The sequence below is a fragment of the Scyliorhinus torazame genome, chromosome 9 (assembly GCF_047496885.1).
Source record: "Scyliorhinus torazame isolate Kashiwa2021f chromosome 9, sScyTor2.1, whole genome shotgun sequence".
Classification (NCBI taxonomy): Eukaryota; Metazoa; Chordata; class Chondrichthyes; order Carcharhiniformes; family Scyliorhinidae; genus Scyliorhinus; species Scyliorhinus torazame.
Genome location: NC_092715.1, coordinates 214,566,762 through 214,591,804, shown reverse-complemented (window position 1 = coordinate 214,591,804; position 25,043 = coordinate 214,566,762). Strand labels below are relative to the sequence as shown.

Here is a 25,043-nt window from a genome sequence, read left to right as displayed (position 1 = left end):
CATCCATGAAGGGAGATGAATGAATCAAGGCTGCAGCTGTTTTGAGCAAGCTGTCAATCCCAGTCCACCACTAGAAATGAATGAATGGCTTGCAGCTAATGGATCTGAGGGGTTTAAACACAGATGACAGCTGTTCTCCTTCCAGAAATGGACAAGTGGATATTCCAGGTAAGTGCCACTGCCCCTATCTGGACTGCTCTCTAGCTTCCAGACAGGAGTCTTTTCTGGGGCAGGGAGGGGGATGGTCTGGAGGGAGGGTGTCCCTTTAGTCACAGGGTCCCTGTGGGGAGTCCCTTTAGTTAGGGGGTCCCTTTAGTTAGGGGTCCCTGTGGGGGGTTCCTTTAGATAGGGGTCCTTGAAGAGGGGTACATTCAGATAGGGAGTCCCAGGGGGTTGGTCTCCCTAATAAGGGGGTCCTTGGGAGTGTATTCCTATTCAGGGTGTCTCAGCCTCCAGCCTCCCCGAACAGGTGCCGGAATGTGGCGACTAGGGGATTTTCACAGTAACTTCATTTGAAGCCTACTTGTGACAATAAGCGATTTTCATTCATTTCATTTCTGGGGGAGTCCTCTCTCTCTTGGGGGTTCTCCCATTTTGGGGGAGAGGAGGGGTGGGCAGGTAGTGCACTGTGGGGAGTAGGATGGCCCTCAGTTGGACTTTTGGGGGCAAATCCCTCAAGGTGTTACCCCCTTGGCCCACCGTGAAGTTCACCACATCAGGTTCACGTTTGGTGAGCCCAGGGAACCGGAGAATCACGGAGGAATGGAGAATAGAGTGCCGGGCCTCCTAAACGGATGCAGAAGGGCCATTAAGTCCCATTTACATTCACTTACATCCTCCCACTGGCGCGAACCTTGACCCCATAGTCAGCGGGGGGGTCAGAACATTGCGCTCAGATCGGCACCCACTGAAGTCTGATGCCGATCCCGATTTTCCGAGCTGCTCTGGGCACCCTTCTACCGGCGGCGGACAGTGGATAATCCAGGCCTTATTCTCACAAATGGAGAATCTTACCTTCTGTCTTTTTGTCAGTTTTACAATTTCCAACCTTACCTGCTCTTAGGTTTGTGCTCTCTGTCGCTTCTTGCCACACTCTTATTACCTTTACACAAATCATACCATAAGACCATAAGACATAGGAGCAGAATTAGGCCACTCGGCCCATCAGCTCTGCTCCACCATTCAGTCAAGGCTGATATTTTTCTCGTCCCCATTTTCCTGCCTTCTCCCCATGACCCCTGATCCTCTTATTAATCATGAACCTATCTATTGCTGTCTTAAAGACACTCAGTGATTTGGCGGCAAAGAGTTCCACAGATTCACCACCCTCAGGCTGAAGAAATTCATCCTCATCTCAGTTTTGAAGGATCGCCCCTTTAGTCTGAGATTGTGTCCTCTGGTTCTAATTTTTTCCATAAGTGGAAACACCCTCTGCACATCCACTCTATCCAGGCCTCGCAGTATCCTGTAAGTTTCAATAAGATCCTCCCTCATCCTTCTGAACTCCAACGAGTACAGACTCAGAGTCCTCAACCATTCCTCATACAACAAGCTCTTCATTCCATGGATCATTTTGTGAACATCCTCTGGACCCTTTCCAAGGCCAACAGTTCCTTCCTGAGTTACAGGCCCCAAAACTGCTCACAATACTCCATACAGGGTCTGACCAGAGCCTTATACAGCCTCAGAAGTACATCCCTGGCCTTGTATTTTAGCCCTCTCAACATGAATGCTAACATTGCATTTGCCTTCCTGCCCGTTAACCTTAAGAGAATCTAGAACAAGGACTCCCAAGTGCCTTTGTGCTTCTGATTTCCTAAGCATTTCCCCATTTTGAAAATAGTCTATGCCTCCCTTCCATCTTCCAAAGTGCATAGCCTCAGACTTTACCACATTGTATTTTGTCTGCCACTTCTTTGCCCCCTCTCCGAGCCTGTCCAAATCCTTCTGCAGCCCCCTTGCTTCCTCAATACTACTTGTCCCTCTACAGATCTTTGTATCATCTGCAACCTAGCAACAGTGCCTTCAATTCCTTCTTCCAGATCATTAATGTGTATTGTGAAAAGTTGTGGTCCCAGCACAGACCCCTGAGGCACACCACCAGTCACTGGCTACCATCCTGAAAAATTCCCTGCTCTAGTACCTCATTACTCTTTGATTTACTGCAGCACAGTGTACAGTTTAGGTCTCATTATCTCAGGAAGAATGTACCTGCAGTGGAAGCTCAATCATTGAGCATTTTCAAAGCAGAAATCAATAGATTTCTGGATATTAATGATACCAAGAGATTTGGGGATAGTGGGGGAAAATAGTTTGAGGTAGATGACCAGCTATGATCTTATTGAATAGCAGAGCAGATTCGATGGGCCGAATGGCCTATTCCTGCTCCTATGTTCCTATCTAGAGCTCCACTCACATGATCCTTTCCTCTGATTATTTACAACAGCAGGTTAAAGTCCAACAGGTTTGTTTGGAATCACTAGCTTTCGGAGCGCATCTTAGGAGCAGTGCTCTGAAAGCTAGTGATTCCAAACAAACCTGTTGGACTTTAACCTGCTGTTGTCAGACGTCTTACTGTGCCCACCACAGTCCAACGCCGGCATCTCCACATCATGGCTCCCATTATTTAGTTTAATGCCTTTTCTGCCGGCCTAGTTAGCTGACTCAACAAAACACTGGTCCCAGTGCAGTTCAGGAGAAGCCTCTTCCAACAGTACAGTTCCCACTTTTCTCAGTATTGGTGCCAGTGCCTGATGCAGCAAACTGTGGGCTGGAGTCTTTGATTCTGAGGCTATGTACTCACGCCGGCATAGGAACGGTGGCCTTTTCGACCGAACATTCGGTGCAAAACGACCACCGATCCTCCTCTTGGCTGGGGGGCTAGCATGCCGGCAGCATAGAGCACCCGGCTCTAGCTGCCAATAAAGCCCGGAGAATTGCCCGGTTCATGGCCACGCATGCGCACGGTGGCGGCCTGCAGTGGACGCGCCTTGCAACGTGGCGCCGGCCGCGAGCAGACCCGGCCTGCAAAATAGTGCCCCCCCCCTTTGGCCGGCTCGCCAGCCCAGCACCCCCCCCCCCAACAGTGCCCCCAGCCCCTGACAAAGTCCCCCCCCTGCCCACGGATCGGCTCTCCCCCGACTGTGGCGGCGCTGGACAGAGTCTGCAGCCACCACGCCGAGTTCCCGACGGATGATAGCACACGTGACCGACGCCGTCGGGAGCTCGGCCGGTCGGGGGCGGAGCATCAGGGCTGGGTCTCAGGCAACACTCTGAGGCCATCGTACGCCGCTTTGGAGGGGACGGTGCATCGCAAATGCGGCGCCACCCCCGATTTGTTCGGAAACGGGTATTCTCCGGCCGATCGCCGAACTCGGTTTTCTCCCACGCCAGTGTATGAGCCACGCCTTCATCGCTCTAATCTGATTTACTCTACGCCAATTTGCTCGTGGCTCAGAAAATAATCCAGAAATGATTGTCCTTGAGGTTCTGCTTTTTCATTTAACCCCTGTAGCTCCCACTGTCATCCCCACAAAATTCAAGAACCACCAAGCTATTGGACAATTGCAAGAGCTGAGGTTCCTCCACTTCTGCCTTCTCAACCCACTTACCTGCTTCACTCACAGCCATATCTTCCTGCCCATGACCACTGACCAAATCAGAAAACGTTCACCTCAAGGATGTCACCACCTTCTGCAACAAAGTGACCAGGTAACCTCCATCCTCCCAGATGCACCACAGTATCTCCAGTTGGGCCGAAGCTCCTCAAACCACTAACACTTATTACAGGTATATTTGCCCTGGATCGCACTGATGTCCAACAGCTCCCACATTATGTTTTAATTAATTTGTTGTTATTTTCTTAATTTAAAGTTAATAAACCTTACTTTTCCCAATTGGCTTTGCTACCATTAGAAAATCTTACTCGAGTACTTCTAATAAAACCATACAATTACTGCTAACTTTCCCAAGTTTTGAAAGATAAATGAGCAAAATACCAACCAATCATTTATCTTCTTCCCTCCGCCCTCACTGCACAAATCCTCTTGCTCGCCATATTCCCAAGTTCACACTCTGTGCCTAGCTGTGATGAGCACCTCACTTTGTGCGGGCTTATTTTCTGTGTTTAGCGAGGCCACCTATATTTATATTAGCTAAGATTCTGCAATGATGAGTCAGCAGTGCTGGCTGAAGGAACTAGTTCAAACTAGCTACCTAATTAACGAACTGCTATTGCCTCTCCTGCAGGCGTCTTGCTAAATTCTAAATGCAAACTGGCCTTGATTTTAGAAAGAGATTAACCATTAAATGTAACCCTTAAATATCCCTTATTCACCAAATTCCCAAGTTTCCACTTTGTAACAAACCGCACTCAGTGAGTGATAAGCTGCTGGCTTGGTCTGGGGTGGGTGAGTGGGGGGTGGGGGTTGCAGTGGGGGTAGCTGGTGAACAGAGTTTCTAGGCCAATGTATTAATCCTGTCCCAGAGGAGGTAACTGTACTGTAGATTATGAAAAGGGCGAGGGGAATGAAAAGGAATCACTTTAAATTGCCATAGTTAATTCGGATAGCTTGTTGGATAACCTTGACCAAGGCAGTCTCAATGTTTCAACTCATCACAACCTCCATTATGTTTGCACATCAGGCAGTTATGAAGGTCAGCCTCAAGCTGCTTTCAATCTGCAATACCACAACCAAAACTGTATTCAAAGTTTAAACATGATGCTATTTCTGATGTGCATGATGAAAACTGAACTCCTGTTAAATCAGAGACAAATCCATCTTATATTGAAGATTAAAATAAATGCTATCTTTCTTTGGTTCTGATCGCAAATGACTCCGTTGTTTATAATTAATGCTGTCTTGAATAGACTGCAACAAAGGTCGCAAAATATGTCTGGCACATCGAGCCTGATAAAAAATAAAACATTTGCTTATTCAACTGTGCTTATTCAAACACAATCATACCAAAGAAGACAATATGGGTGTTCTCCAATCGGAAACCCTGGCTTAACCAAAGGGTTCGCTCCCTGCTGAAGTCCCAGACGGACGCGTTCAAGTCTGATGACCCTGACCTATATAAGAAATCCAGGTACCACGTACGGAAAGCCATCAGGGACGCCAAAAGACAATACCGCATCAAACTAGAGTCCCAGGCCAACAACACTAACCCATGACCACTATGGCAGGGCCTACACAAGATCACAGACTATAAAGCAAGGCCAGGCGGAATATCTGGGGCTGAGCATCCCTACCCGATGATCTTAACAAGTTCTATGCCTGCTTTAGCAGTCAGCCAATACATCAGTGCCACCTGCCCCAACAGCCCTGGACACACCCATACCCACTATTACTGCCTCAGAGGTAAGAGCTGCCTTCTTGGAAGTGAATCCGTGGAAAGCGAGGGGCCCCGACAGAGTCCCTGGGCGAGCACTCAGAGCCTGCGCAGACCAGCTGGCGAGTGTATTCGCAGATATCTTCAACACCTCACTCCTCCACTCTGATGTCCCTACCTGCTTCAAGAAGACCACCATAATACCAGGACCAAAGAAGAACAAGGTAACCTGCCTCAACGACTACCGACCGGTGGCCCTGACGTCTGTTATCATGAAATGCTTCAAGCGGCTAATCATGAGACAGATCACTGCCAGCCTCCCAGACGGTCTCGATCCACTGCAGTTTGCCTATCACTGCAACCGGTCCACATCAGACGCTATCTCACTGCTCTAAAATCAACACTCAAACACCTCGACAACAAGGACACCTCGACAACAAGGACATCGACTACAGCTCCGCCTTCAACACCATTATCCCGACAAGACTAATAACCAAACTCTGAAATCTTGGACTTGACCCCTCCCTGTGCAGCTGGATCCTTGACCTCCTCACCAACAGACCGCAATCTGTCAGGATAAGCAACAGCACCTCCTCCACAATAGTCCTAAACACCAGGGCCCCGCAAGGATGTGTGCTCAGTCCTCTACTCTACTCCCTCTACACACACGACTGTGTGGCAAGATTTAAATCCAATTAAATCTATAAGTTTGCAGATGATATGGCTGTGGTGGGCCGTATCTCAAACAACGATCAATCAGACTACAGGAGGGCGATAAATCACTTGGTTGCATGGTGTACCGAAAACAACCTCTCTCTAAATGTCGGAAAGACCAAGGAACTGATCATTGACTTCAGGAAGCGCAGCACGACACACACTCCCGTCTGCATCAATGGCTCCGAAGTGGAGATGGTCGATAGCTTTAAGGTTCCTGGGAGTCACCGTCACCGACAGTCTGTCCTGATCCACTCACATTGATGCAACAGTCAAGAAAGCCCAACAACGTCTCTACTTCCTACAGAAGCTAAAAAAAATTGGCATGCCTGCATCGACTCACATAAACCTCTACAGATGTGCGATAGAGAGCATCTTATCCAGCTGCATCACAGCCTGGTATGGCAACTGCTCAGTCCAAGATCGCAAGAAGCTGCAGGCTGTGGTGAACTCAGCCCAGTGCATCACACAAGCTTGCCACCCCCACATTGATTCTGTCTACACCTCCCACTGCCTCAGGAAGGCAGACAGCATTATCAGAGACCCCCCCCCCCCCCCAGGTATTGCCTTCTTCCAGACCCTTCCATCAGGCAGAAGGTACAGAAGTCTGAAGACCCGCACATCCAGACATAGGACCAGCTTCTTCCCCCAGCTGCTAGACTCCTCAACGAATCCCTCTTGGACTGATCTGTTCCCTGTAAGAACACTATTCATGACGCCCTATGCTGCTCTTGCTCATGTATTTGCTTTTGGCCCCTTATTCTGCACTGTAACCAATCACTGTTTGTCGATGTATCATTTGTCAATGTTCTCTGTTGATTATTCTTTTGTCTACTATGTATGTACTGTGTACGTTCCCTCGGCCACAGAAAAATACTTTTCACTTTACTTCGGTACATGTGACAGTCAAATCAATCAATCAATCAATTAGCTACATTGAATTTCAAGTAGCTTCTGGAAATATTGACTACGTCTACTTTGAAAAACAATAGTGCCTTAATTATGACATTTGTTTTCCTCTCAATTGCTAACGCCAGTTGAAGATAAATTTAGATTGTTTCAGATGTCACAGAAATGTTTGTGCATTTGCGTATTTTGACTGTGCCAAATATTTGTGCCTGTCTGACTATTAGTTACTTCTGGTGAAAGCTTGAATGATGATTCACTGATATTACGGTCCCGCAGAACTGACTGGAGATTGAAATGCCTCGGTGCAGCCGCGGGGGGTGGGGAGACATGCCATGGTGGGGCCATAAAACCCTGGCCTATATCACTGTAGCTAAAATATCCTCAACTTTCATAGGATTGAGGCAATTTGTTTGCACTTGCCCCAACACTTATTTTTTAATTATGTTCATCAATGGGTGAAGTTTAAAAAAAAATTTTGTTGAGGGTACACGGGTTACGGAGAGGACACCCGCTTCCGGTAGCTGTCAAGGTGATGGTCGCCCTGAAATTTTACACCACGGGCTTTTTCCAGGTGCCGAGTGGGGACCTGTCTGGAATCTCACAGAGCTCCGTGCACAGGTGCATCCGTGCAGTTACTGAGGCCCTATATGCCCGGTCGGCACAATATATCAAATTCAATGTGGACCGAGCCTACCACGATGTCCAGGCAGCGGGGTTCGGTGCCATCGTCGAGATGCTCCAGGTCCAGGGGGTGATCAATGGGATGCATGTCCCCTACAAGCACCGGCCCACGAAATCGAAAGGTGTTCCACTCAATGAACGTGCAGCAGGTGTGTGACCACGAACTGCGCATCATGCACGTCTGCAGCCGATACCCAGTGTGTACGATGCCTTAATCCTGACACACTCGCAGTTCCTGACCTATTCGAGGTGCACGCACGGCTGAGTGGTTGGCTCCTGGTGACAGAGGTTATCCACAGTGGCCGTGGTAGATAATGCCTATCCGGGCGTGAAGACCCGCTACGACGACGCCTGTGCCGCGACCAGGTGTGTGATCAAGCAGTGCTTCGGCATCCTGAAGATACGGTTCTGGTCTCTGGACCACTTTGGAGGGATGCTCCAGTATAGCGCTAGGAGAGTCTCCCACATCATGGTGGCCTGCTGCATCATCCACAACATCGTTCAGCAGAGGGGCGAGGTGCTGGAGGAGGAGGATGAATGTCAGGCCTCACGTGATAAGGAGGACGCGCGGGGGGTGGGGGGTGGGGGGGAAAGATCCCGAAAACGCACAGCATTAACAATGGGATGCAAACAGCACAGTGTGTGGGTAGCTGGGGCCTTCGTGGCCAGGACACCCGGCCATGGCATCCAATATGGGTGCTGGCAGGTGATGCAGGTGGGGGTTCAGTCGCCCTCAGGGGGAGGGAGGGATTACGGGTGTGTGGGTCCGGGGTTAGTGCCAGGAGCACAGTGCTGCCTATTCAACCTGGCTGCCCTGAGGAAGTCGCCCAGTTTCTTACAACACTGCTAGCCGGTCCTGGCGTTGTTACCCACGGCACTCACAGCATCTCCCACCTGCACCTTGGCCCGGCAACAGGTGGTAACCTCCTCCCCACCACAGGGTACAGGGTCGCCCGCCTCTCCTCCATGGCATCCAGCAGTACCTCCAGTTCCACATGGGTTAAATGGGGTGCCACCCCCTTGGTGCCATCTTGTTGGCTGGGATGAGTGTGTGTGGAGTGCTTATATGTGCCTGCAGCTTGTCAGCCTCTTGAGTGACAATCCCAACTCCAGCGAATCGGATATTTTATCATTGGGATCGCTCGAGTTCCAGGTGGCACTGGTGGTAGCCCATTAATAGTTGGTGACTTGCTCTGGGAACAGCGTTAGTTTTCCTGTGTGTAACATCACGATTCAATCCCGGCACCGACACTTAGGGCCAGATTCTCAGATTTTGACGCTAAGTGTGGAGGATCCGTGATGTTTTACATGGGAAAAATCAGCGTCGCCCCCTCACCGACCCTCCGAGCATGTAAAATGCCAGTCCCCCAAAATAAACGAGCAGGGAATTGCATGCGCACGGCGACGACCTGCAGCGAAAACAGCGCGGGAGCAGAGAGAGCCGGGACAGCGAAAACAGCGCCGGAGGAGAGAGCCGGGAGATTGAAAAAGCGCGGGAGGAGAGAGCCGGGACAGCGAAAACAGCGCGGGAGCAGAGAGAGCCGGGACAGCGAAAACAGCACCAGAGGAGAGAGCTGGGAGATTTAAAAAGCGCGGGAGGAGAGAGCCGGGAGTGCTGGGAGAGGCGAGTGCACAAAAGGTGGGGCAGGAGTGCCTTTAGTCACGGAGTGCTGATTGGAACAGAGTGCATCTGAGTTTAGGTGAGTGACAGTTCGGGTGAGTGGCGAGAGAGGGCTGTGTTTTTGTTGGTGTTCGGGTTTATCCTTGAGGTTATATTTTTTTTTTTAATTTTTAATATTTAAATTAATTAACTAGTTGAATATGGCTGGACAGGTGATGTGCTGTTGCTGTATGATGATGGAACTGGTGGATCCCATTGAGACCGTCAGTGACCACATCTGCAGCAAGTGTTGGCTGCTCGAGGAATTTCGGCTCAGCATTGATGAGCTGGAGACCGAGCTGCACACACTGCGGCACATCAGGGAGGGGGAAAATTACCTGGACGCTTTGTTTCAGGAGGCAGTCACACCCGGTAGAATAAGTTCTGTTAATTCGGACAGTGGTCAGGGACAAAGTGGTGTGACTGCAAGGGAGGCACGTTGGGGGATCCTGAGTTTAGGAGTTGAGGAGCCTCAGCCCTTGACCTTGTCCAACAGGTATGAGGTACTTGCTCCCTGTGTGGATGAGGAAGAGGGCTGTAGGGAGGATGCGTTGACTGACCACTGCACCGTGGTACAGGAAGCCATTCAAGAGGGGGGAGCAAAAAGACAAGTGGTAGTTGTAGGGGATTCTATAATTAGGGGGATTGATGGCATCCTTTGTAAGCCAGATCGAGAGTCCCGCATGGTATGTTGCCTGCCCGGTGCCAGAGTGAGGGACATCTCTGATCGGCTTGAAAGGATTTTGGAGAGGGAGGGGGAGGATCCAGTTGTTGTGGTCCACGTTGGGACTAACAACATAGGTAAGACTAGGAAAGAGGACCTGTTTGGGGATTATCAAACACTAGGGACTAAATTAAAGAGCAGGTCCTCCAGGGTTATAATCTCTGGATTACTACCCGAGCCATGTGCCAATTGGCATAGGGTTGAGAAAATTAGAGAAGTTAACACGTGGCTAAAGGAGTGGTGCGGGAAAGAGGGATTCCATTTCATGGGGCATTGGCATCAGTACTGGGGCAGGAGGGACCTGTACCGTTGGGACGGTCTTCACCTGAACCATTCTGGGACCAGTGTTCTAGCGAATAGGATAAATAGGTTGGTCACAAGGACTTTAAACTAGCAAGTTGGGGGGAAGGGAAGTGTAAAGCTATGGACAGTATAATGGTTAATGGAGATCAAGGCAGCAGGTTACGTGACAGGTTATTATGTAGAGATATGGGTTCAAAGACAAGGAAAATTAGGAGAAAGGGTAAGAGGAAAAATAAATTGCGAAAAGTTACTGATCAAGGTGTTAGGATTCATAACAAAGACATAAAAACAGCATAAGTGTACTTTACCTGAATGCTCGTAGTATATGAAATAAGGTAAATGAATTGATGGCGCAAATCATCGTGAATGACTATGATTTAGTGGCCATTACTGAAACATGGTTAAAAGATGGTCACGACTGGGAGTTAAATATCCAAGGGTATCAGACTATATGAAAGGATAGAATGGACGGTAAGGACGGTGGTGTAGCTTTGTTGTTTAAGGATGGCATCCGGGCAATAGTAAGGGATGATATTGGTGCTATGGAGGATAAGGTTGAATCAATTTGGGTGGAAATCAGGAATAGTAAGGCGAAAAGGTCACTGATAGGAGTAGTCTATAGGCCACCAAATAGTAACAGGATGGTAGGGCAGGCAATAAGCAAAGAAATAACGGATGCATGTAGAAATGGTACAGCGGTTATCATGGGAGAGTTTAATCTGCATATCGATTGGTTTAACCAGGTTGGTAAAGGCAGCCTTGAGGAGGAGATTATAGAATGTGCCCAGGATAATTTCCTGGAACAGTATGTAACGGAACCTACAAGGGAACAAGCGGCCCTAGATCTGGTCCTGTGTAATGAGGCAGGATTGATTAATGATCTCATAGTTCGGGATCCTCTTGGAAGGAGTGATCACAATATGGTGGAATTTAAAATACAGTTGGAGGATGATAAGGTAAAATCAAACACTAGTGTTTTGTGCTTAAACAAAGGCGATTACAATGGGATGAGAGAAGAACTAGCTAAGGTAGACTGGGAGCAAAGACTTCATGGTGAAGCATTTGAGGAACAGTGGAGAACCTTCCGAGCGATCTTTCACAGTGTTCAGAAAAGGTTCATACCGACAAAAAAGAAAGACGGTAGAAAGGGGAAAAATCGACCGTGGATATCTAAGGAGGTGAGGGAGAGTATCAAATTGAAGGAAAAAACATACAAAGTGGCAAAAATTAGTGGGAGACTAGAGGACTGGGAAGTCTTTAGGGGACAACAGAAAGCTACTAAAAAAGTCATAAAGAAGAGTAAGGTAGACTATGAAAGTAAACTGGCTCAGAACATAAAAGCAGTTAGTAAAAGCTTCTACAAATATATAAGACAAAAAAGAGCGGCTAAGGTAAATATTGGTCCTTTGGAAGATGAGAAGGGAGATTTAATAATCGGAGACGGGGAAATGGCTGAGGAGCTGAACAGGTTTTTTGGGTCAGTCTTCACAGTGGAGGACACAAATAACATGCCAGTGACTGATGGAAATAAAGATATGATAGGTGAGGACCTTGAGATGATTGTAATCACTAAGGAGGCAGTATTGGGGCTAAAGGTAGACAAGTCTCCTGGCCCTGATGGGATGCATCCCAGAGTGTTAAAAGAGATGGCTAGGGAAATTGTAAACGCACTAGTGATAATTTATCAAAATTCACTAGACTCTGGGGTGGTCCCAGAGGATTGGAAAGTAGCAAACGTGACACCACTGTTTAAAAAACGAGGTCGGCAGAAAGCGGGTAATTATAGGCCGGTAAGCTTAACTTCGGTTGTAGGGAAAATGCTGGAATCTATCATTAAGGAGGAAATAGCGGGGCACCTGGAGGGAAATTGTCCCATTGGGCAGACGCAGCATGGGTTCACAAAGGGTAGGTCGTGTCTGACTAATTTGGTAGAATTTTTTGAGGACGTTACCAGTGCAGTAGATAACGGGGAGCCAATGGATGTGGTATTTCTGGATTTCCAGAAAGCTTTTGACAAGGTGCCACACAAAAGGTTGCTGCATAAACTAAAGATGCATGTCATTGAGGGTAAAGTGGTAGCATGGGTAGAGGATTGGTTAACTAACAGAAAGCAGAGAGTGGGGATAAATGGGTGTTTCTCTGGTTGGCAACCTGTAACTAGTGGGGTCCCTCAAGCATCAGTGTTGGGCCGCAGTTGTTCACAATTTACATAGACGATTTTGAGTTGGGGACCAAGTGCAATGTGTCAAAGTTTGCAGACGACACTAAGATGAGTGGTAAAGCAAAAAGGGCAGAGGATACCGGAAGTCTGCAGAAGGATTTGGATAGGTTAGGTGAATGGGCTAGGGTCTGGCAGATGGAATTCAATGTTGCCAAGTGTGAGGCTATCCATTTTGGGAGGAATAACAGCAGAATGGATTATTATTTAAACGGTAAGATGTTAAAACATGCTGCTGTGCAGAGGGACCTGGTTGTGCTGGTGCACGAGTCGCAAAAAGTTGGTGTGCAGGTGCAACAGGTGATTAAGAAGGCTAATCGAGTTTTGTCTTTCATTGCTAGAGGGATGGAGTTCAAGACTAGTGAGGTTATGCTGCTGTATAGGGTGTTGGTGAGGCCGCATCTGGAGTATTGTGTTCAGTTTTGGTCTCCTTACCTGAGAAAGGACATATTGGCACTGGAGGGAGTGCAGAGGAGATTCACTAGGTTGATCCCAGAGTTGAGGGGATTAGATTATGACGAGAGGTTGAGTAGACTGGGACTGTACTCATTGGAGTTTAGAAGGATGCGGGGGGATCTTATTGAGACATATAAAATTATGAAGGGAATAGATAGGATAGATGCGGGCAGGTTGTTTCCACTGGCGGGTAAAAGCAGAACTAGGGGCATAGCCTCAAAATAAGGGGAGGTAGATTAAGGACGGAGTGTAGGAGGAACTTCTTCACCCAAAGGGTTGTGAATCTCTGGAATTCCTTGCCCAGTGAAGCAGTTGAGGCTCCTTCATTAAACGTTTTTAAGAAAAAGATAGATACCTTTCTAAAGAATAAAGGGATTCAGGGATATGGTGTACGGGCCGGAGAGTGGAGCTGAGTCCACAAAGATCAGCCATGATCTCATTAAATGGCAGAGCAGGCTCGAAGGGCCAGATGGCCTACTCCTGTTCCTAGTTCTTATGTTTGTGCCGTACAACATGGTGCGGGCCGTGCGTGGACTCAACCTGCCAGGTGGTGCCCCCTGGCTCCCGCCCAACTGTGGTGGAGCTGGACACAGTCCACAGCCACCACGTCGGGTTCCCGCGCGGCCGGGACCACACATCCCCCGCGCCATGGTGAACTCGGCCAATTGGGGACGGAGCATCGGGGGAGGGCCTTCACGTAATGTCCTGAGGCCGTCCAAACAGCGTGCGCGCGTGCCGCGATGTCGCTGTTTTGGAGGGGACGGAGCTTGCACAACCTGCGTAAAACAGGCGCTGCCCCTCATTCCGTCGTAAAAATGGATTCTCTGCCCGGTCGCCAATTTCAAAATCGGCTTCGGGAGACGGAGAATCTCGCCCTTAGTTTCTGAAATGTAGAATCGCACTGTAGGTCGTCATGCAGGGTTGCAGCAAACGCCAGATGAGCACAAAGCAGACACAAGCTGTGGAGTGCTCATATTGTGAGAATTGCCAATTCCCTCTGAGCAATAGCCTTCAGCTGTATGGCTAGCAGCCACCACGGTCTGTGGAAGTTAAAGTGGCCTTCACCTTATTACCACGGACAGGGCTCTGTCATGGGGGGTGTTTGGTGGGACACACAGGCAGCAGCTGGAGCTGCCTCTGTTGTGGGTATACAAGATCCTGGAGGTGGCATGCTGGGCCCAAGGGTGCTGGACCACCGCCACCCCCCCCCCCCCCCCCCCCCAGGAGGGACCCCCCCCGCCGATGGAAGCCCATCCATCCAGCCCCCGACCGAGCTCGGCCCCCATCCCTTCTGGGAGCTCCCCCACCCTCTCACCGCGAACTGGGGCAGCAGCCCCAGTGCCTCTGGGCTGACTGCCCAATTTCCAAGATGGTGACTCATGTCCTTCGACCCCCACAGCAGCCATTGCACTGGCTTTACATTTTTTAATAGGTGTACTGAACAGCGCCCGCGTGACCGCTCGCTGGGGAGGCGGTTAGATCACAGGCTAGGGAATCCTTCCCGTTAATGGCGTGGAAATTGGACCTAATTAGCGGGGTCCAAATATCGCCAATGGGGGCAGGCTGGTTAGATAGGTAATCAATCAGCACCCAGCCTGGTTCCTGATTTCGGCCTCACCCGCGATCTAACTGGCCCGCTCCTTTTCCAGCCTGGCGCGACGAGGCCAGTAGATCGCGTGCCTGAGCATACACAAGAGGAAGCAAACTGTTCTATTGTTGTGACTGCCAGATAACTGTTAGCCCCAACAAGATGAATAGAGATAAATAATAAAAGTGGATTTGCCTTTGAACTGCATGTTCTCAAAATGATTTGATTATCAAATGGGCTGCTCCGTAGTGCGCTGTTTGAGCAGTTTTGAATTACAATTCGAGGGCACACAGGAAGAAGGAAGCTGACATCTATAGCCAGGCTAGAACGTGCCATGGTCAGATCACTATCAGATTTGGTCATTATTAAATCTGCCGGTTTATGATGACGTGAGGTTATGAAATCTTGTGATGCAGTGTCTTCATGAGCTATACATGCACAATGTTTGAGATGTACTTCACACATGACACACTTCTTCTCCTCTCTCTCGTTTGTCTAGGTTGGGCTGCAAATGTGTGGAGCTTCCAACGTTCACTCCTGTAGTTTTGCTCCCTAAGGCATCCTCGATATTAATAGCTCCGCCTTTGAAATGAAATGAAATGAAATGAAAATCGCTTATTTTCACAAGTAGGCTTCAAATGAAGTTACTGTGAAAAGCCCCTAGTCGCCACATTCCGGCGCCTGTTCGGGGAGGCTGGTACGGGAATTGAACCGTGCTGCTGGCCTGCCTTGGTCTGCTTTCAAAGCCAGCGATTGAGCCCTGTGCTAAACAGCCCCGGGAGGCAGTGGCTTTAACCTACGAGACTCTCTGCTCTGCAATTCCTAAACCTCTCCAACTCTCTGCCTCACTTTCTTACTTTAAAACATTTCTACTAACATACCTCTTTGACAGAGCTTTTAACCATCTGTCCCTAATATTTCCTGATGTGGCTTGATGTATAATTTGGTTTTGCAATTTTTAATGGTGTTAAATGTAATTATAAATTGTTGTTGAAATGCCATTGATGCTAAATGTAAAAGTGGAATTACTAAATAGGAAAACATTCCTGTGAATTTACTTTCCTATGTTGGCTAAAATTTCATCAACAGGTCTCTAAGTTACAAACTTGCAGAACATTGAATAGGTTCGATTTTTAAAGAATGTTTGAACCTTCAAACGCTTCCAGCAATAGTTTATTTACAATAGTTTATACTTCAACTGTGTCATGCATTTCATTCCAAATTCATTTCAGAATGTTCTTCAGTGAACTTGAATATCAGAAATGTAAATTCAAATTTGTCAAATCTTCTGAATCGTGGGCCATCAGGCCTGCTTTGAAAGTTCAGCAAAATGCTGTTTATTTTTTAACACATGGCCAAATCAAAGAAAGCATAGAATTAGGGATAGGTAAACAAAGATACAACCTTACCTCGTACACAGCAATGTTGTGAAACATAGAAGTGACGATCCTTGAAATCCACACACTTTATCCCAGACACATGATCAAAAATGGACGGTACGGAAATAACTGATTGTACACATAGACAGATAATGAGTCATTTCAAAAGCGTCATTTAACGTGTCGGTGTATGCATGTTGTACACGAGGAATGAACTGAAATGAGAAGAAAAAAACTTTGCATGAATTTGCTGCTGCTTGTTACTTAGGAACCAAATCGTTTTGGTTGTGAGCTCTATTTGTCAGCTGTTCAGGAGACTTTCCCCCTGAGTCATGTCATGATTTGGGGATCTTTTGTTACCTCGTTTAACAACTGAAATGTGCTTGTCGCATGGCCTGATTTATATTACAAGACCACTTGTAGCTAAAGCTACAAACGATTTATTGACATTAACTGTGGGTCAAATATCTACAAAACAACAGATAAATAAGAATATGAACATGCACAAGCATCCTCTCTCTTCCAGCTCCCTAGTCAGTCTGAGGTCATCTGACTCTAACATTTATTTATATACTAATGAGACTCCTAGTGGCCAGTCAGTGAATTACAACACAACCCATGATATCACCACATCCCCTTTCCTTTGCTGGAATAAATTAATACAATATCACATTATCATCAGTATAGTTACATGTGATATCATTAGCCTAATAAGTAAGTCTAATAGTATTAATTTTTTAAAAATTTTAAAAACTGGTTCAACAAATATATATATAGAGATATATATATATATACACACACAAGAACAGCAAGCATAGTATGTACAAATAGTCCAAATCTACAAACTGAGTCGATCAGCTTTTCTCCTGACTCTGGTTGATCGTCTCAAAGTTTGACCTTGCTGCTCAGAACCTGTAGATTCAATGTTCTCCATGACAATCTCATGCTCAGGAACTGCTGAACTATCTGACACTGCAGCTGACGTTGATTCTGACATTGATTCGTCATCCATCACGTTGTTGTGAAAGTCTTCTCTGGTTTTCAAAAGCGCACGACGATTTCTTCTTAAAACCAACCCTTCCTCTGTCTGTACATTGTAGGAACGAGGTGCTACTTCTTCAAGTACAATGGCTTTTCTCGATCAATTGCCTGATTCTTCTATTCTCACAATGTCAGCACTACTCAGAGGTGGTAAAGTTTAGCACACTGGGCTAAATCGCTGCTTTTAAAGCAGACCAAGGCAATTCCCGTATCAGCCTCCCCGAACAGGCGCCGGAATGTGGTGACGAGGGGCTTTTCACATTAACTTCATTGAAGTCTACTCGTGACAATAAGCAATTTTCATTTTAATTTCATTTCATCGAACTGCTTTTGTTTTGCTTTAATGTTATGCATTTCCTGCAGTATCACTGCATTCTCCTCCTTCTTTGCCAAGTATGGAAGTGTGGTACGTAACCTGCTATTCATGAGTAACTCTGCTGGAGATCTACCAAGTGACAATGGTAATGCTTTGTAATGTGATTTCGCGAGATATGGATCAGATTGGCTGTCCATTGCTTTCTGTAATGATTGTTTTACAATATGTACACTTGTTTCATTCAGATCTTTGGGACCCATGCCTGTACGAGCATCGCCATTCTTTTGTTTCACAGATACCATGGAATTTACCCCATTGGTGGGTTCTATTATCGTGATAACTTGTGGTTTTGTACCTGATACGGGTGGTAGGGTGGAAATGAGACTGATATGCAGATCTACATCTTCTGCAATTTCACTACTACTAATTTGTATCGGTGCTTTAGATAATTCATCTTCTTTAAATTGTATCTCGTTGGCGGATGGTAGTGCACTAAAATCAGTGAACACATCGCTGAATTTGCTGATAAAGCTAAAGCTATAAACAATTTATTAACTTTAACTGTGGGTCAAATATATTCAAAACAACAGATGAATAGCAATATGAACATGCACAAGCAGCCTCTCTCTTCCAGCTCCCCAGTCAGTCTGAGGTCACCTGACTCAAACATTCTCTTGTATACTAATGAGACTCCTAGTGGTCAGTTGGCGAATTACAATACAACCACGATATCACCGCAACAACATATCATGAGAGTTTTGGGGGCATATAAGAACACAGAACAAAGAAACGTACAGCACAGGAACAGAACCTTCGGCCCTCCAAACCTGCGATGACCATGCTGCCCGTCTAACCTACGGACCCTTCTAGGATCCGTAGCCCTCTGTTCCCATCCTATTCATGTATTTGTCAAGGCGCCCCTTAAATGTCACTACCGTCCCTGCTTCCGTCACCTACACTGGCAGCGAGTTCCAGGCACCCTATCCTCTGTGTAAAAAACTTCCCTCGCACATCTCTTCTAAACTTTGCCCCTCGCACCTTAAACCTATGCCTTCTGGTAATTGACTCTTCCACCCTGGGAAAAAGCTTCTGATTATCCACTCTGTCCATGCCCCTCATAATTTTGTAGGCTTCTATCTGGTCACCCCTCAACCTCCGCCGTTGTTCCAGTGAGAACAAACCAAGTTTATCCAACCTCTCATAGCTAATAATCTCCAAACCAGGCAACATCCTATTAAACCTCTTCTGTACCCTCTCCACAGCCTCCCCATCCTTCTGGTAGTGTGGCGACCAGAATTGAACACTATACTCCAAGTGTGGCCTAACTAAGGTTCTATACAGCTGCAGCATGATTTGCCAAGAGCACAGATGAAAGAGTTTTTGTTGTCATGGTCTAGATGCCACAGCGGAAATGACAATTAGACTATGTGCGCTAACTAGAGAAGGAATCAGGAGATAGTGGGCCAAATTCTCTGATTCTGAGGCTAAGTGCAGAGGATCCGTGGCGTTTTACGTGGAAATAATCGGTGGCGCCCCCTCACCGATGCTGCTACCGGTGAGGGGCTAGCAGCCGCGCCATGTAAAACGCCCGACCTCCACAAAATAAACGGCTGGAGAATTGCCGGGTCCGTGGCCGCGCATGAGCACGGCAATGACCAGTAGCGGTTGCGCCGTACAACATGGCGCTGGCAAGGCACGGACCCGACCTGCCAGATAGTGCCCCCCTGGACATCACCTCGATACCCCCTGGCCACCCCCACCAGTCCCCCCAGGCCTCCCCGAAGCTCTCCCCCCCCGGCCAGTAGCACGGCTCCCGCCCGACTGTGGCAGCTCTGGACACAGTCTGCAGCCACCATGCCGGGTTCCCGCACGACTGGGACCACAAGTCCCCCACGCCGTCATGAACTTGGCCCATCAGGGGCGGAGCATTGTGAGAGGGCCTTCAGGTGATGTCCTGAGGCTGTCCCAATGGCGTAAACCGCACGCTGCAATGATGCCGTTTCGGAGGGGGCGGAGCATGAGAGACCTGCGTAAAACAGGCGCTGCCCCCGATTCCATCGTGAAAAGGGATTCTCCACCTGATCGGCGATTACAAAATCGCCATCAGGAAACAGGCAATCTCGCCCAGCGTTGTGCCTCTTTGTAAATTGTTGCGTAAATTTTGTACTGTATTAATACCTGTGCACAAAATAAAAGACTGTCATACTTAAGTTGAAGTCACCTGAAAATATATTACAGGCGGTCCTCAGACTTACAATATGATTGGTTCCTGAAAACTGTGTTGTAAGTTGAAATGTCATAAGTCAGAACTGATTTTCCCATAAGATTAATGTTATAAATGGGGGATTGGTTCCTGAACTAAGGCCAAAAATCACTAACATAGGGTGTTATGTGCCCTCAGCTCCTGCCCTGCCAAGTCGCTGAGGCGACTGTTAATACCAGCATGTCTTCACACAAGCTCCTAGATTAGCGTGGGGGATATAATGAAGCCATCAATCACTGTCAGTTGTCTGTTTAGCCTTGAATGTCTGCGAGTCTGAGTGCATATTAAATTCAATAGAAGCATATAATTGCATTAAAATGAGTTGTGCCAAAAATATTTAACATAATAAAACACTTGTTTCCAACCTAATAAAGACGGTTTGATGTATCAAATTATACAGATGGGTGGCACAGAATATCAACGCGCAGGTAGGAATGTGCTCGCACGGTGTCGTAAAGTTGTGACCGACATAAAGTCGAAATGGGGAATCAATTTCTAAACAAAGTGCTTTTTGTCATAATGCGAATGTCGTAACTTTGAGCACTGCCTGTACAGCTGTTGAACTGAACGAGTCTGCTCCACCACTGGGAAGACACAGGGCCGGATTCTCCGTTTGCTGATACTGAAATCACAAAATGCGATTTGGAGGAGAATCGCAGCCCTGCCCTGCCAAAATCGCAGCAGGCTCTGATATGACGCCAAATTGCAATTCTCTGTCACCAAAACAGCAGCGTCAATGTGTACCGGAACGCACATATCAAAAATAAATAAATTTAGAGTACCCAATTCATTTTATTTCCAATTAAGGGGCAATTTAATGAGTCCAATCCACCTACCCTGCACATCTTTGAGTTGTGGGGGAGAAACCCACGCAAACAAGGGGAGAATGTGCAAACTCCACACTGACAGTGACCCAGAGCCGGGATCGAACCTGGGACCTCGGCACCGTGAGGCAGCAATTCTAACCCCTGCGCCACCATGCTGCCCCTGGAACGCACATATAGTAAACACCGTTTGCATATCATTAGCGGGCCTGACCCGGTATTCTCAAGGGACTCTGCGGTTCTCCTCCGATGGGCCAAGTTGCCGACAGTATGTTTCACTTGTGCTTCCAAAAATCGTGTAATGGGCGTGGTGGCTGATGAAGGAAGGAGAGGAGGTAGGACACAGAGAGGAGCGACTGTGGGCTGCCGGGCCGGACACCGGCCAGGTTGGCCGGGGTGGGGGTAAGGACCTACCAGGGCCGGGGGAGGGGGGGTGACGTGGGGAACAGGCCGAGTGGCCGGGGTGAACCTCCATGGGACTGGGGAGATGCCCAGCCATGGACCGCATTACCGTGGCCATCTGACCACCCACCTTGGCCCCTGGTTCTGCAGAGTGACTTCGGCCGTATGGGTGCCCCCAGCCCTGCACCCCACCCTCTTCCACACCCCTCTACCACAGCCCACACAGCCGCCACCCGCCTGCTGCCCGCCCAGGGCAACACCTAGAGTAGCCCCTACAGGGGCTGCATTACATACCCCTGGTGAGGGCAGTGCCAGCCAATGGTATCCCTGGCATCAGGAATGGGTGCCATAGTGAGAGATGCCCATGGTGCTGGCCACCGGCAGGGCCAGGGTTGTGGATAATGGGGGTGGAGGGACATCCGAGGGCGGAGCCTGCAGTGCCAACTAGGGCCACCATGTAGCCCATTGGACCTTGTTGGGCACGGTGCTAACATGTCGACCTTTCACCACCTGCAGACAATGGATATTGGTATTCAACCAGCAATGGTGGCCTTCCTTCTAATCGCCGCAGCCCTTGGGGTTGCCCTTCGGCTGTACGAGCGGCCGCTGCTCGAGGAGGAGGAGGAAGCTACAGCAGCGGAGCGTGCCGCAGTGGAGCAGGCAGCGGTGGAGCGGGCAGCAGAGGGACAGGTGGCAGCCGCCCAGGTTGGAGGAGGCCTGCTGTGATTCCTGCCCTGTGACACGGGTCCCCATTGGTGGGCGTCTTCTGGGGTGACTGGGCCTGGATGGGTGTCCTGGGTGGTGTGGAGCTGTCCCGTTCTGCCTTCCGCTCACCAAATGCACCAGGGACTGGAGGGGGGAGTCCGAGGTGCTGCGGTGTTCCGGCACCTCCCCTGCAGGAGTCACTGGCATGGGCCCTATCATCTCCTCCCTCGGGGTGCCCAATGGCCCCCAGGCTACTCCGTGGGATGGGGTGCAAGCAGAGCTAACTCCTGAGGCACCCCCGCCATCTGACGCTGCCAGTCCTGGAGGCCCAGTCTGGTCTTGACCAGGGTCTGCACGTTCGCGGCCATGGAGCACAGGGAGTGGATCTTCTCCGTGTGGGACTGCACAAAATCATGCTGTGACTGTGCCATCTCCCTCTGGAACTGGGCCACCTCCCTCTGTGTCTGCGCCACGTCGCCCAGCGCCTGGGCAATGACAGCTTGCTGTGACTGGGCCACACTCAGGAACGTCGCTGCAATTTCCAGGTGGCTCGGGGACATGGTCGCCGCGGGCCTTGGCCAGTGCCTGCACAGAATGCCACGGGCCTTGGACGTGCTGATCCACAGTGAAAACCGTCACCCCCAATGTCTCAACCGTGGAGGTGACCCGTGCGGCGTTGGCCTGGGTGGCACGCATGGCCGACACCACCTCCTGCTCCTGCACGCGGTTGGATTCCTCCACCTGCACCCACAGGTGCTGTATGCTGACAACCTCTCATGTCGTCCCTGGCTCTGTGACTACATCTCCACCATAGATGGGATTGTCTGTTCCAGAACCCAAGACCCATCTGGACGGCAGCTAGTTCCTCGGGTCAGCCTGCCCTCCAGGGTGAGTGTCTCTGGGTTGGCAGAGGGTGTTTACACAGATCTGTCATCCTCCGACCCGAGCTCCGGGATGTCCTGAGTCTCGGGTGCTGGGCTGGTGTCCGAGCTGCTCTCAGCGTTGCTGCCCAGCTCACGGGGAGCTCCGGCTGTGGCACTGGTTGGGGGCGGGGGACTCCAGAATGACCCGCCCGATCTCCAGCAGGTCCTGCAAGACACAAGAAAAGACATATGATTAGACTGCGGGCCAGCGGGCAGTGGGGGTGGGATATGGGTGGGGGTGGTGTCGGGTGTGGGTGATGTGGGGTGAGGGTGGTGTTGGGGTGAGGGTGGTGTTGGGGTGAGGATGTTGTGGGGTGAGCAGCGTAGAGTGAGGGTGATGTTGGGGTGATGGGGTATGGGGGTGAGACGGTGTGGGTGGTGTTGGGCTGAGGGTGATATGGGGGTGAGGGGGTTGATACACGTGTCATGAGGAACTACAACAGAGTGGGGTCTCACTCCCTCGCCCGTGACCAAGCTCCACCTCGGTGACCCCCCTTTCCTCCAGGCCAGCGACCACGTCCAGGGCCCTCTACTTGGCCATGATGGGAGACCACAGGTCTGATGGTCCCCTTCCTGGCTTCTCCCGGTCCCGGCAGCTATGCCTGGCCCTTTCCAGGGGGTGGTTGGGAACACACAGAAGGCAACAGTGTTATACAGTCCGACACATCCAGCCCAGGGGGTGGGCACCCGGCCATGGCGGCCAGTATGGGTGCCGGCATGTGGGGCAGGGTGGGGCTTTGGCCGTCCTCCGGGTTGGGGAGTTAGGGTTTTGGGTGTGTGGGAAGGGGGTTAGTGCCAGGGACACAGTGCTCTCTACTCACCATGGCCACCCTGAGGAGGTTGTGCAGTTTTTTACGGCAGTGCTGGCCGGTCTGGACTATGTTACCCATGGAACTCAGCACCTCTGTAACCTACGGCCAGGCACGGCCAATGGCGGCGTCTGCCATACTCCTTCCCAGGCCGCGATACAGGGTCAACGCCTCTTCTCCACCATGTCCTGGAGGGTCTCCAGCTCGGCATTAGTCAACCTCGGGGCTGCTCTGCTTCCTGTCATCTTATTGGCTGGGATGGTGTGTGGGGAGTGAAGTGTGTATGTGCGGCTGCAGCTTGTCAGCCTCTTGAGTGTCAATCCCGGACCCGGCGAATCTCGTACCATTCCTCATTGGAATTGATTGTGGTCCACGTGGTGCCGGTGCTAGCCCCTCAACAGTGGCAGAATCGGTCCAGGTGCGCGATAGCTTTGCTGGCATGAAAGTCCTCGAATTCTGCGTTGGCATCAAAACTTCGGGTGGGATTCTCCGTTGCCCGATGCCGATATCGTAATTGCTGATCGGGCGGAGAATCCCTGTTTCCGACCGAATCGGGGGCGGTACCTGTTTTCGGATGCTCCGCCCCTCCAAAACGGCGCCATCGAGGAGTATGCCGCATGCCGTTGGGATCGCCTCAGGAAGTTACCTGAAGGCCCTCCCCCGATGCTCCGCCCCCCGATGGGCCGAGTTCCCGATCGCACGGGGCAGTGCACTCTCAGTGTTTGTGAACCCGGCGTGCCCGCTGCGGCTGTGTCCAGCGCCGCCACAGTCAGGGGGGGGGGGAGGAACCATGCTGCTGGCCGGGGGGGGGGGGGGGGCTTCGGCTGGGGGGGCCTGGTGGAGGGGGGGGGGGCTTCGGCTGTGTCCAGGGGGGGCACTATCTGGCAGGTCGGGTTCGCGCGCTGCCGGTGCCATGCCGTACAGAGTTACCGCTGCAGATCGTCGCCGTGCGCAGGCGCGGCCACGGACTCGGCAATTCTCCAGGCATTTATATCGGGAATGCCGTGTATTTTATGTGGCATGGCTGCTAGCCCCTCACTGGTCAGAGGATCGTGCGGTGGCGACACCAACTTCTTCGGCATAAAACCAGACACATCCGCCGGATATAGCCTCAAAATCGGAGAATCCATCCCTTAGTCTCAGAAACGGAGAATCATGCTTCCAGGCTTTGAAGAAGGCTGCATTTATCATTGTGTCAAACTGGTCAAAGATTTCTAAAGGGTTTTCTCGAATCTGCAGCTATTGCAGCATTTATTTGGATAATGGAACCAATCTGAATATTTGTAACTGTGAAGTGTTGTATATCTTATAAAGAAAACAAATGGAAAGAGTAAGGAAAGGTGGGACAGTCCATCCCTGTTAGACCTAGCAAAACTTCGCACTACTTTCTCACTGGTTAGAATGTGTCAAAAGCACACAGAGTTCTTCATAAGTATTACACATAATTGCTGTGGTAGTCACCACTGTTTGTATATAGTAGACATATGAGATGTAATACGGTAAGGCTCCTGTACTACGGGTACAAGGGTAGATCCCTGCCTGCTGGCTCTGCCCAGTAGGCGGAGTATAAATGTGTGTGCTCACCGAGCTGCAGCCATTTTGGCAGCAACTGTAGGAGGCAACACATCTCTGCGTAATAAAGCCTCGGTCACTCTCTACTCTCGTCTCGTCGTAATTGATAGTGCATCAATTTATTACGCAGAGATTTTACAGCGATGGAACTATGCATCAAGCCATTCGCCTGCAGCTGCACCGTCAAGCAGACAAACCCACGCCGGCCTTCGACCACTGGCT

At 49.7% G+C, this 25,043-nt stretch overlaps 1 protein-coding gene across 2 annotated transcripts in view; it reads right to left on the bottom strand.

The window, feature by feature from the left end:
• The window catches only part of LOC140429731 (transmembrane protease serine 11C-like), a 125,280-nt gene that overhangs the window by 82,532 nt on the left and 17,705 nt on the right, over nt 1-25,043 (bottom strand). Inside the window, exon 2 of one of the 2 annotated variants that reach the window (XM_072517074.1) lies at nt 15,997-16,181. The gene's annotated coding sequence lies outside the window, so the exon portion shown is untranslated. Of the gene's footprint in view, nt 1-4,002; nt 4,124-15,996; nt 16,182-25,043 lie in introns of those variants that run through there. The other variant, XM_072517075.1, reaches the window with a different exon arrangement.